Here is a 13,524-nt window from a genome sequence, read left to right on the forward strand (position 1 = left end):
CGTGCCTTGTGTATGTGCACTTGATATGATGACGTCACTGTACATTACGAAGATAAGCAATGCATGAATCCTTGTCATTTTCGGTCATAGAATATATTTGTTTAAGTAGATTGGCTGTAAAAGATATGAAAACGAAATGACAATGCATGAGTTAAAAATTTAGCATCTGGCAACATCCAAAGTATATCTGCTTAGTTAAAAGAAATGTAATCTTTCCAAGAAAGTGTAGAGCTAGCATGTTGGTATACCACTGAATCATTCTGCTAACTTTACGATTTCAACAATACACATTAGTTTTCTATAGTAATTAATATAACGCATATAAGACTAAAATGTGTATTAGCCTATAAATTTCATTTGAAATAATTCAATCATACCTGAAAAATTGAAGGTTGACGATGTACACACTATCAAACGACGTATCCGAAAGGCGCCTTTACACCAGGACAGAGTCTCAACACTATGACGAATCTTTACAGAGTAGTTCAATTTATGGTGTTGTGTTATATTGCTCCAATCTAGTAATGTAGTTCTGGTTTGTCAGGAGATTGGCGAGCGTATGGCGTGGTCAAAAGCATTTCACTTGATCGAATCGAGAGCGTAATAACACCATCATTAGTAAAGTCAATGCTGACTAATGGCATCATTTACCAGGATCGATTACTTGTGTTTGTATTGTTAAAAGAGCTGTGTTTGATAAAGATATAGAAATCGTGATGTTGCTGTAGATAATGCCTGGTTTTTTTTCTAATTGCGTTCTCTAATTACTTTGTATGTCCATGATTGATTTTTAGCAATAACAGGGGGTTGATATGGTGGGTTTTATTTTAGGATAAAAATGATAAAAGCAATCAAGCATTTTGTTAACGTTTGTATACACTATGGCAGGAAGTTCAACTGTTTTTCTATACTTTTACAATAATTTTGCTGTCATTCCAAAAACAAAAATAGTATGTTAGCTTTTTAAGGCAGTTCGAACGTTTTGAAATAATACCGAATGTTATTGTAAAAGGAGTATTAGATTCATAGGTAGCTTGGTCGTTACCGCCTGTACCATCAAAAGGTATAATGATTGATTTGCAATGGCAGATGATTCTATAAACTTTAATAGACACATTTCTTTCCTAAAAACATTGCTAAATTATAAAGACCAGTCACTCCGTTAGTCAGAAAATTGTGAAAAAAAGACTAATTTTCGTTGGAAATGTAAAACAGAGAACGAAAACTGTCTGTCATTTTCAGAATTACGCTGGTTCTTTTGCAATTGTTCAGCCATCATATACATTGACTAATAGCTTTTATATTTGTGTAAATTAAGATTATGTGTCTGATTCTGTGTATTTCTGAACACATCACTTAAATATGCAGGTACAATAACTAGTAAAATAACGAAAGTACGGAAGTGTCAACAAAACCATAAATCGAACTCAAAATCGATAAAACTAGGGCAAAATAGGAACAAATAAAAGATATACATGTAGACCATTGAAAATGTACAAGGATAACAAGACCAGGTATTCTGAAAGGGTAAGCGTCTGCTTTTCCATCGATGGCATCCGGTATGTAAATCTAGGTCAAATGCAAGTCATGTCACACGCGTACATCGAGGACTCGGGAAGTGACAACATGACCACAAGGAAGTCTAATGAGTATTATGAAAATACCAACCTTCATATCACAGAGAGAGAAAAAACACATTTCTCTGCAAAATCCAAATATCGGATTTAAAACCTGTCCGTCCACAGTCCTCATCGACCTGCATCTTTGGAAACCCTGTGTTATAAGTCTGTCCGTCAGCAGTCGACATCATCAAATATAATTCCATAGGTTAATGCCACGTCCAGAGCCCCATGCGAAGCAGGTCTCCGTGATTCTTGATTCTTGTGTGTTTACCAGAGTGAGATATTTGGTTTGTTCAGCTTTTGATATCCATTTACCGGAGTAATAAATTTAATCGAACACTAGATCCAACTAACAGGATCGACGTTTACACTATTTACTGATCCAACAATACTAACCCAAGGTAGATTTAAATCATTGTATAAAATGTACCAGTGACATTTATAAGGAGAATATGTCCAACCTCTGAAAATATGAATATATGTTTGGTCATGTTTTAACTGTAATTGGCATATTTTATTGAACCATTGGTCATTAACATTTAATGTTATGCGAAAAGTGCAACAACAAATACGGTCACTGCAACTTCTTACACACACACGCCTAGCTATTCAGTATATGTAGTACACCTTCAGTATAAGTGTTCCCGCTTATTAACCTCTACTCGTTCAGTTGCTTCAATTTGACTAGGGAATGTCTGGGGGTCACTAAAGGTACTCATTCAATTTGTTTACTTTTCGCTAGCTTTGATCTAATGAGTTCGAGAGTGAAATAAAATGGTAATGTCCTATACATAGCACGAAGATGAATACATAGCACGAAGATGAATACATACCACGAAGATGAATACATACCACGAAGATGAATACATAGCACGAAGATGAATACATAGCACGAAGATGTATACATAGCACGAAGATGAATACATAGCACAAAGATGAATACATAGCACAAAGATGAATACATAGCACAAAGATGTATACATAGCACGAAGATGAATACATAGCATAAAGATGTATACATAGCATAAAGATGTATACATAGCACGAAGATGAATACATAGCACGAAGATGAATACATACACGGTAGCACAAAGATGAATACATAGCACGAAGATGAATACATAGCACAAAGATGAATACACACCACGAAGATGAATACATACCACGAAGATGAATACATACCACGAAGATGAATACATAGCACAAAGATGAATACATAGCACGAAGATGAATACATACACTGTAGCACGAAGATGAATACATACCACGAAGATGTATACATAGCACGAAGATGTATACATAGCACGAAGATGTATACATAGCACGAAGATGAATACATAGCACAAAGATGAATACATAGCACGAAGTAGTTAACTTTACATCAAAATAGCAGTAAGAACCAGAGTATTTGAATATTCACCAGTTAAAGATGTGTTAAACTTCAATTATTCCCTAAAATAAAAAATGATTCACGTCAAATCAATCAGATGATTAAGTTTACTTACACTAGTAGTGTTTTTATAAATCGTACCGGTATATAAAATATAGTAACCGAAAATGTTTCACACATATGAGAGCTTATCGACCTACAGATAACAATGTCATTCAATTGTGATAACTTACGTAATATATCTATAACTAACGAACCTGACAATTAGTACAAATTGAAATGATCAAAGGCAGACAACTTACAGAATTTGGTATAGTTTCTTTCGGCATATTCAGTCGACCCGAACGTAAAATAATTATAATACAAAAAATTCTACCGTCAGTACACACAAACTAGCAATATAGATATCCCGTCAGTAAAATAGGAAAAGAAACCTTCCGATTTTGCAGGGAGCGCCGCTGAATTGGATTAATAGAATCTTCCCCTACCTTGAGGGTCTGACAGAGAAATCTCCTACCCGAGGGGTGATGTTTTTTGGTTGTCTAACCCGAGGGTTGGAAATTTCTCTGTTACGCCCTCAAGGTAGAGGATGATTATTTTTCCCCATCCTATTATTTCAGTCACACCTCCACCGACAGTAGTCTGCCATGTTTGTAAACAAAAACACATATGGGGTATGAATATCGTCATTCACTTTTGATTACGTCACAATTACCGGTGACACATTTTCACAATTGAACACGTGCTAATCGGCACGAGGCTATCTCCCCCTATGGGGTGACAATGTGATCTTTCCCTGCTAAAACGGGAGACACACCTGTGAAGGGTGGGAGACAAAATGATGAAAGATACAGAAGACCTGGTATTTGCCTGAATATTCAAGATGTTGCTCCGAATACTACATGTGATTGATGTCACTGCCTGACAAACTAACAACACGTTGTTTTGGGGGATGCAGTGAAGACTATAGAAAGGTTTCTGATTGCCAACATGATCTCGACACAGCAAGAACGCACATTCTTCAGGATCATCCAGCTTTATTCCCCTGGTACTTTTTAAAGGATTTTCATATAATGACAAAAGAAGTTTGGAGTATGCAAATACCACATGTGTAGCAAGTATGATTGATGAGAAGTGTACATACGGTGGGCAAACAATGACACAGGACAGGTACACATAAAAATAATGTGGATATTTAATCCATCCATTTTTTCAAACAGTAACAATATGTCGTTGTCTCCCTTTTGAAAAGAAATCTAACAGTTTCAATTCCCATGAAAATTTCAGTAAATAGATGCCACATTAAAACTGGCTGTTTTTGATATCGATCCAGAATAACGCTTTATCATGTCTGTTTCAGTGCACTGTGTTTTCCCTATATGAAGTAACCTCCCGTTATATGCCATCTTGATAATTTGTAGTAATATATTGTAGGGAAAGGGCTTAGTATAAGTTGTAAAACTTGTGCCCAACTCCCATTGTATATAAATTACAATAAAATAAATCAAAAACCGCCCGTAATCATCCGTTTGGATATAACTGCAACACAATTGGACGAAGACACTGATGTCGAGCAGATAGAGCATTCGGTTAGAGCAATACCTAGTCAATCTGTAGTCCAGTGTTCGAATCCCGGTGTTTCCCACCACATTATGATTTTACTCTCAGGACACTATTGTTGATCATATTTTGTTTATTTTAACTTTATTTTGTTTTCATGAAAGAAACCCCTTAAGGTATGGTTTTCTTTTCAGAAATGATTTATCAGAGTATAGCATAATTATAGTCATACCGGGAAAAATGTTCCCAACACTTCGCTACAGTTTTCGGCAATGTTACGGGGGTCCTTAAGGTTTTAACTTCCTTATTTTTTTTATTTTTTTTTCATACATTGCATCAAATTGATAACATGTACATAAAGCATACAAGGTGCCATGGGTGATCTAATGAAACGAGAACACTCTGTTCGGGAACTATTACAGTGACTTCCGGTCCGTATTTTATCTGTCCGACACTTTACATGTAACGTTGCAAATTTTCCTCTTTTCTATGTTGGATCTAAACGAGATAACTGTAGTCTTAGAATGTCATAGACCGACTATCGCCTTGTCTGGAACCCGAGCGACTTCGGCGGTATCAGGACTTTCGCTATTTTCGCTATCAGGACTTTCGCTATTTTCGCTATCAGGAATTTCGTTATTTTCGCTATCAGGACTTTCGCTATTTTCGCTATCAGGACATTCGCTATTTTCGCTATCAGGACTTTCGCTATTTTCGCTATCAACTCACCAAACGTGTTGAAAACACATGACGTCATACTATCGTCTGTGGATTTGTCTCGTTTCTCTTCTCTTGGACGTCAGAAAACATTAGCATGGCCAGGTGAGTTCAGTATTAAGTCGAAGAATTAAGGCCAGCTGCAGTGTGGACATGACATGGTTTCCAACTGATTCACAGACATGCATGCTACAGCTTAAAAAACCAATATTTACGGAAAATGAGATGATATTTATCATAGGAATTCCATAAATATATATGAATTATTACAAACCTAACGGTGCATGGGATGTCCAATGGACAAATGTGACAAACGACACGGATTCAGGAACTCCTAACACTGTCGTTGACTTCGCAATACATCTTAGCAGAAAGCCTCAATATGTCATCGCATCTTTTACTGTGCCCATCCTTCTTCTGTGTGGTCGTGTTCCTTCTGCCGGTTTCATCGGGCGAAAGAGTTTCCTACACAATCACCATGTTCCTGTCGTTTGCTGTGTATATGAGACTTATCGGAGACCACTTCCGAAGTCAGATCCAATGGCGGGAATTTCTTATCTCCTCCTCGTGAGCATGCTGCACAGTTGCCTCAGACTGTTACCGATATACGCAGGTTTCCGGGATGGTTGTTACGGCATCCCACCGCACATCAGTCAAGGGCAACTGTTACACGGGTACCACTGATCCAGCTGTTACACGGGTACCACTGATCCAGTCGGTAGGGTTCACAATGGTGGCGATCATAACGTAACAGATGATGGAAGGTGTGGAAGTATAAAGCGCGGGAAAGACCTCCGAGGAAAGAGGACGGAGTGCACTCCAGTGACAACATTTTGTTTTGTATAACCCTCTCGGTGACTGTAATTACCTGCATCGTGTTTTTATACTTATGGCAATAATTGTTACAAGAAATATCTTATTATGAAAATAAACTGCCGAGTTTTGATGTTTGTAGCTGTAAGTATGACATGGCTGAGTACACTACCCACGCCACTGGTTGAAACATATGATTCAACGAACGAGTGTCAAGGAAATAAACAGTTGCTTCAAAAATGATAGACTGGCCCCCGTCTCTAGAACTTAGGGACTGGTAGCCAGTCTACAAAAGAGAGAACAAGTATTTTATTATTTACTTTGTGAAAACCTTATCATCATTAAACAGGAGATAGATAACTCTTAAGTGAGGGTACTACACATTTGACTTCCAGGTTTCTATAGCCACGGGGGATAACCAAATGCGGGTAACTGTAGTTACTCGCATCCAACATGGCGGAGAGCGGAAACGGCGAGTATTTACTGATGTGAGTGTCCATGATCTTAATCTTATAATGCATTCGAAGCAAGTCTATCGAGAGTTGTTTTGGTACTAAGGTAATCTGAATCGATGAGCTAGTGATGATGCGAGTAATAAGTTAATAATGACATAGTAAATTTTGGTATGAGGAAGGTAATAAAATCCCTCAATAAGTAACCTAAAAAAATACCTACACAGACACTCACTGACAGTCCCCCTTAATATAATTATGGAAAACGCCTCGACCAGGTTCATTACGCTAGACTGAGGATGAACTGCAGCTCCTTAAATGCCCACCTGTTTAGACGTAATCTTGTCGATAGTCCTTATTGCTCACGTAGACAGGCACATGAAACTACTGAGCATTTCCTTCTGCCTTGTCCTTATTATACAAATGTAGCAGGAACACGTTTATTCCTGCTAGGTAACTCCGTTCTGTCCTGTGAGACGGCCATTTTGTAGCGTTCGTATGTAGTGGCGCCTCCTAGTGGTAGTTGTCGGTAGGGAATTCCCCTGTGCTATTTTTGGCACTGGCGGTACATGTCCCGAGCTTCTGGTTAGGTTCATGGTTTTGACCGGCCGAACCAGTCGAACCAGGGTCAAACTAGGTGGGTCCAGGGTCGGAAGGCGGGGCTAGGTCCTTATATAAGGGAATGCACGAGGGTTTCGTTAGTTCTGGCGGAAGTTTGGATCGGGAACTGGCCAGAGCTCACGGACCCTGCCTGACGCAACATTTCGGTAAGTCAAATTAACATTCGGCCTGGGTCACTAAATTCATGTTTCGGTTTCTTTCAGCGGCCTCTGTTGACTCCCGGTGTCAAGTTTAGCCTAGGAACTGACTGAGAGTCAACAGATACCGGCTCAACTAGGTTCTAAATTATCCGTCGTCTATAATATGTAGGCGAGTCGTCCGTTCGTCTTAGATATGTGTATTGCTTGTTGTGTATAATGTCGGGGGGGCGTCTCGAAGGGTCTTTGTGTGTAAATAAATACGTTCTGTACATAATTACGGCGTTGTTTCCTTTTGTTATGCGGTCATACAGGTCATAAGAATATTCTACGGAACCCAGGAGTGGTTACCTGAAAATTCCACTATACGAAACTACTACACAAATATAAGAAATGAATGCTTTATAAATTTACCTGAAAATAACACTCTTGACATGCTTCTGTACAGAAATCCAAATTTATCTATCGATGAGACGAAAGCGTTTTCCATTGTATCCAACATTTTACTTCTAAAATCAAACGTTACACAAATTAACAGTGCTGTCACATATATAAGTCCCAGTGAGTCACACCTCATCTTTGTCATTATACATGTATATAACATTTATTTTACCTATGTTGGGTTCACTTATCTTGTAGTATGCGTTTGTATGTAGCAACTACTGTGCAGTATCACTTAGTCACGCTTAAAATTTTTACTCCCCCCCCCCCCCCCCCCCCCCAAATTTAAATACTTTTTTCTGAATCCTGTACTTATGTCTGACATGAAAGAATGAATAAAAATATGGTTTGAACAAATAAAATCTGATGTACCCAATATAGTTTCTAAATAGGAATACTGACTATATTAAGAAATTTGGTTAAAGAACAAAATTGCAAAAACAGATGCACACTTGCTCTTCTGTATCCTTTTTTAATTAATCCCCCGGCCCTCCCCACATTTCCACCACCAAAACCCGAGGGTTTTTCAAATTTGGTAAAACCACAGTGGGATATTTCCCTACGCTACTACCCCTGGGCATGAAAGAGTAATTTTTCTAATTCCAACTACCAGAACTGTGGCCTTTGTACCATTTTACAGACCCCACTTAATATAATTATGGAAAACGCCTCGACCAGGTTCATCACGCTAGACTGAGGATGAACTGCAGCTCCTTAAAGGCCCACCTGTTTAGACGTCTTGTCGATAGTCCTTATTGCTCACGTAGACAGGCACATGAAACTACTGAACAGTTTCTTCTGTCTTGTCCTTGTTATACAAATATAAGAAATGAATGCTTTATAAATTTACCTGAAAATTACACTCTTGACATGCCTCTGTACGGAAATCCAAATTTATCTATCGATTAGAACGAAAGCGTTTCCTGTTATCAAATGAAAAATTGATAAATATCAAAAGTAATATTTTCACAGTGTGAAAATATCACTTTTTGGTTTTTAATGCATTACAATGTTCATGTTTTATGCTTTAAAAATGTAATAAATAGAAAATTTGATGATGTCTTCAGTAATGACAAATGTATTTCACTCTTGTGGAATATATTTGTTATTACTGAAGACATCATCAAATATCCTCTTTGTGTCATTTTATTATATAATATGTCATTGTATTATATAATATGCCATTGTATCATATAATATGACATTGTATTATATAATATGTCATTGTATCATATAATATGACATTGTATTATATAATATGTCATTGTATCATATAATATGACATTGTATTATATAATATGTCATTGTATCATATAATATGACATTGTATTATATAATATGTCATTGTATCATATAATATGACATTGTATTATATAATATGTCATTGTATCATATAATATGACATTGTATTATATAATATGTCATTGTATCATATAATATGACATTGTATTATATAATATGTCATTGTATCATATAATATGACATTGTATTATATAATATGTCATTGTATCATATAATATGACATTGTATTATATAATATGCCATTGTATCATATAATATGACATTGTATTATATAATATGTCATTGTATCATATAATATGACATTGTATTATATAATATGTCATTGTATTATATAATATGTCATTGTATTATATAATATGTCATTGTATCATATAATATGTCATTGTATCATATAATATGTCATTGTATCATATAATATGTCATTGTATTATATAATATGTCATTGTATTATATAATATGTCATTGTATTATATAATATGTCATTGTATCATATAATATGTCATTGTATCATATAATATGTCATTGTATCATATAATATGTCATTGTATCATATAATATGACATTGTATTATATAATATGTCATTGTATTATATAATATGTCATTGTATCATATAATATGTCATTGTATCATATAATATGTCATTGTATCATATAATATGTCATTGTATTATATAATATGTCATTGTATTATATAATATGTCATTGTATTATATAATATGTCATTGTATCATATAATATGTCATTGTATCATATAATATGTCATTGTATCATATAATATGTCATTGTATTATATAATATGTCATTGTATTATATAATATGTCATTGTATCATATAATATGTCATTGTATCATATAATATGTCATTGTATCATATAATATGTCATTGTATTATATAATATGTCATTGTATTATATAATATGTCATTGTATCATATAATATGTCATTGTATCATATAATATGTCATTGTATCATATAATATGTCATTGTATTATATAATATGTCATTGTATTATATAATATGTCATTGTATCATATAATATGTCATTGTATCATATAATATGTCATTGTATCATATAATATGTCATTGTATTATATAATATGTCATTGTATCATATAATATGTCATTGTATCATATAATATGTCATTGTATCATATAATATGTCATTGTATTATATAATATGTCATTGTATTATATAATATGTCATTGTATCATATAATATGTCATTGTATCATATAATATGTCATTGTATCATATAATATGTCATTGTATTATATAATATGACATTGTATTATATAATATGTCATTGTATTATATAATATGTCATTGTATCATATAATATGTCATTGTATCATATAATATGTCATTGTATCATATAATATGTCATTGTATTATATAATATGTCATTGTATTATATAATATGTCATTGTATCATATAATATGTCATTGTATCATATAATATGTCATTGTATCATATAATATGTCATTGTATTATATAATATGTCATTGTATTATATAATATGTCATTGTATCATATAATATGTCATTGTATCATATAATATGTCATTGTATCATATAATATGTCATTGTATTATATAATATGTCATTGTATTATATAATATGTCATTGTATCATATAATATGTCATTGTATCATATAATATGTCATTGTATCATATAATATGTCATTGTATTATATAATATGTCATTGTATTATATAATATGTCATTGTATCATATAATATGTCATTGTATCATATAATATGTCATTGTATCATATAATATGTCATTGTATTATATAATATGTCATTGTATTATATAATATGTCATTGTATTATATAATATGTCATTGTATCATATAATATGTCATTGTATCATATAATATGTCATTGTATCATATAATATTTCATTGTATCATATAATATGTCATTGTATTATATAATATGACATTGTATCATATAAAATGTCATTGTATCATATAATATGACATGTATCATATAATATGTCATGTATCATATAATATGTCATTGTATCATATAATATGACATTGTATTATATAATATGTCATTGTATTATATAATATGTCATTGTATCATATAATATGACATTGTATTATATAATATGTCATTGTTTTATATTATATGTCATTGTATTATATGATATGTCAATGTATCATATAATATGTCATTGTATATAATATGTCATTGTATATAATATGACATTGTATATAATATGTCATATAATATGTCATTGTATATTATATGACATTTTTTATAGTATGTCATTGTATATAATATGTCATTGTATATATTATGACATCGTATCATATTGACAGTAATGTGTTGGCTGCTCCACCAATCAGAAACCAGTAAAATTCTGGAACATCACTTCAAGAAAAGTACATTGCTTGGAAAACAAGTACAACTCATTCTGAAAACTTTCAAATTCATAACATCAACACTTATATGGATTTGTAAAATAAAAAAATTATTTTATTACAAAGAAATTTCACAATCAAGTGTGAGGGCAACATCAGCCACAATCTACCAGTGGACTGGCGAGAGATGTAGTTAAAAATGTCGATAAAACGAAATATATCCCCAAAAAAGAAACGCTTAAAAATTATATATAAACTACAATATAAATATCATTTATGCTTAATAATGAGTGTAAAGACAAAATGACTCTGTTTAGTCCTTTTGGGTAAATAACAGGGCTGACAGGATCAATGTATATATCGATATACCACGATATATCGTGATACTTACCTAAAGCTATTCTCCATACACACCACAAAGTATCGTTATAATAATATTAATAATAATTCGAGGTTCTTATATACCGTTCATAGGTTGTCTCAAAGCGGTTTACACATTATTATCCGTGGTTATAGGCCCTTTGCTACTAGTCGATATCTTTTTCAACTCCCTGTGGAGCATACAGCCGGTGCTGCCATTTTGGCGCTCACAGCTAGCATTTTATTATTTTAGTACTGCCCAGCCACGTACTCAATGACAGCTGAATAGACTGGAACAAGCAGCGTAGTAGGGCTCAAAGATACAACACAGTGCCATGACTGACGTGAATCGAACCCGCAACCCTTCGGTCACGAGCCCGGCGTTCTACCACTAGACTACCGGTACCCGGTGCCACCGTTAGACAGCGATGCTTGGAATTCATTAAATACACAATTGCTGTCAATGTGACACTGCTGTAACATTTCAATAAGAGAATAATTCTCATTCCAAGCATAAAGTTAAATTTCTATTAATATTAAGAACACGTTAAAAGGATTTTCACGCTTGATAATTACAAATCGCATTTCATGTCTGGTTAAATATCATGAGATTTGACCTGTTCATAGAGAGGGAAATAGACACATGTAGTTGCATTTATCGTTGGACAGCATCCTAATGTTATCGTATCACCAGAAAACGTATGTGATATAACCGTTTCGTGATTCTGATATCGTGATATTACCGTTTCTTGAGATTTATATCGTGAAAAGTAGGAGATCATCACAAAGCTATCGTGATTATATAGCGTTTAAAATTATATCACGATACTGTCGTAGGTAAGTAGGAAAAGTCCCGCAATAATATCGAATCCAAAGAGCTATTTCTTGATCATACTGTATAGTGAAAAGATATTGTCATACTGTGGTATAGTAGGTTATAACTAGAATTATGTCAGTATGACATTACAGCCGCTCACCACTTTAGATTTAATTGCTTCAGTAACACATTGAGCATCAATATCTACTATAATACCTCATATATGTGTTCTGTATTCTGCTAATTGAAAATCAGGTCATGTGATGATGTTGCCTTTGGGATTTTCAAAATCAATCGCCACTTAAATGATGCCTTAAAAACATTTCTCCCTCTCCTCTTTTTTCACCCTCTTTAGGTGTGATGCATTGTTGTAATTTTCATTAATTAGCATCCTCCAATGATGTGACATGAGCATTTACGTGCAGAATGGCAATCGGTGAATGGATAATAAAGAATAGGTGCATTTTGTGCTTGTGAAATGAAGGATAATTAACAGTAGTGGGAAAACATGCATGGAGAAAAGAGACATTGTACTCCTTTTATTTTTATTTATTTTTTATTCATATTAATTATAATTATTGATATATGTAGCGACTATATTTACCGTCATTGAATATACAAAATCTTACAAATGTTCTTCGAATATATTTGAATTATATTTCTCAATGTATCTTTAACAACGTAAGAGTTATTTCCCTTACACCGAATTGGATATTATTTTGACACGGCGCCAATTCTTGTCAAACAGCAGCGGCTGTTGTGTCATGTTCTTAAATTGTTACACTTTCATAAATCAATATACCAGAAATAGCATGCTGTGTTACAGAAATGTTTGATAAGCATACACAGTTCACATATCGTCTCGTCTCCGAGCCATTACCGTTATCAACCTAAGCACGATATGTCATATTACGTTCCCGTT

Source organism: Mizuhopecten yessoensis, unplaced genomic scaffold, assembly GCF_002113885.1.
Source record: "Mizuhopecten yessoensis strain PY_sf001 unplaced genomic scaffold, ASM211388v2 scaffold11081, whole genome shotgun sequence".
In the NCBI taxonomy this organism is placed as follows: Eukaryota; Metazoa; Mollusca; class Bivalvia; order Pectinida; family Pectinidae; genus Mizuhopecten; species Mizuhopecten yessoensis.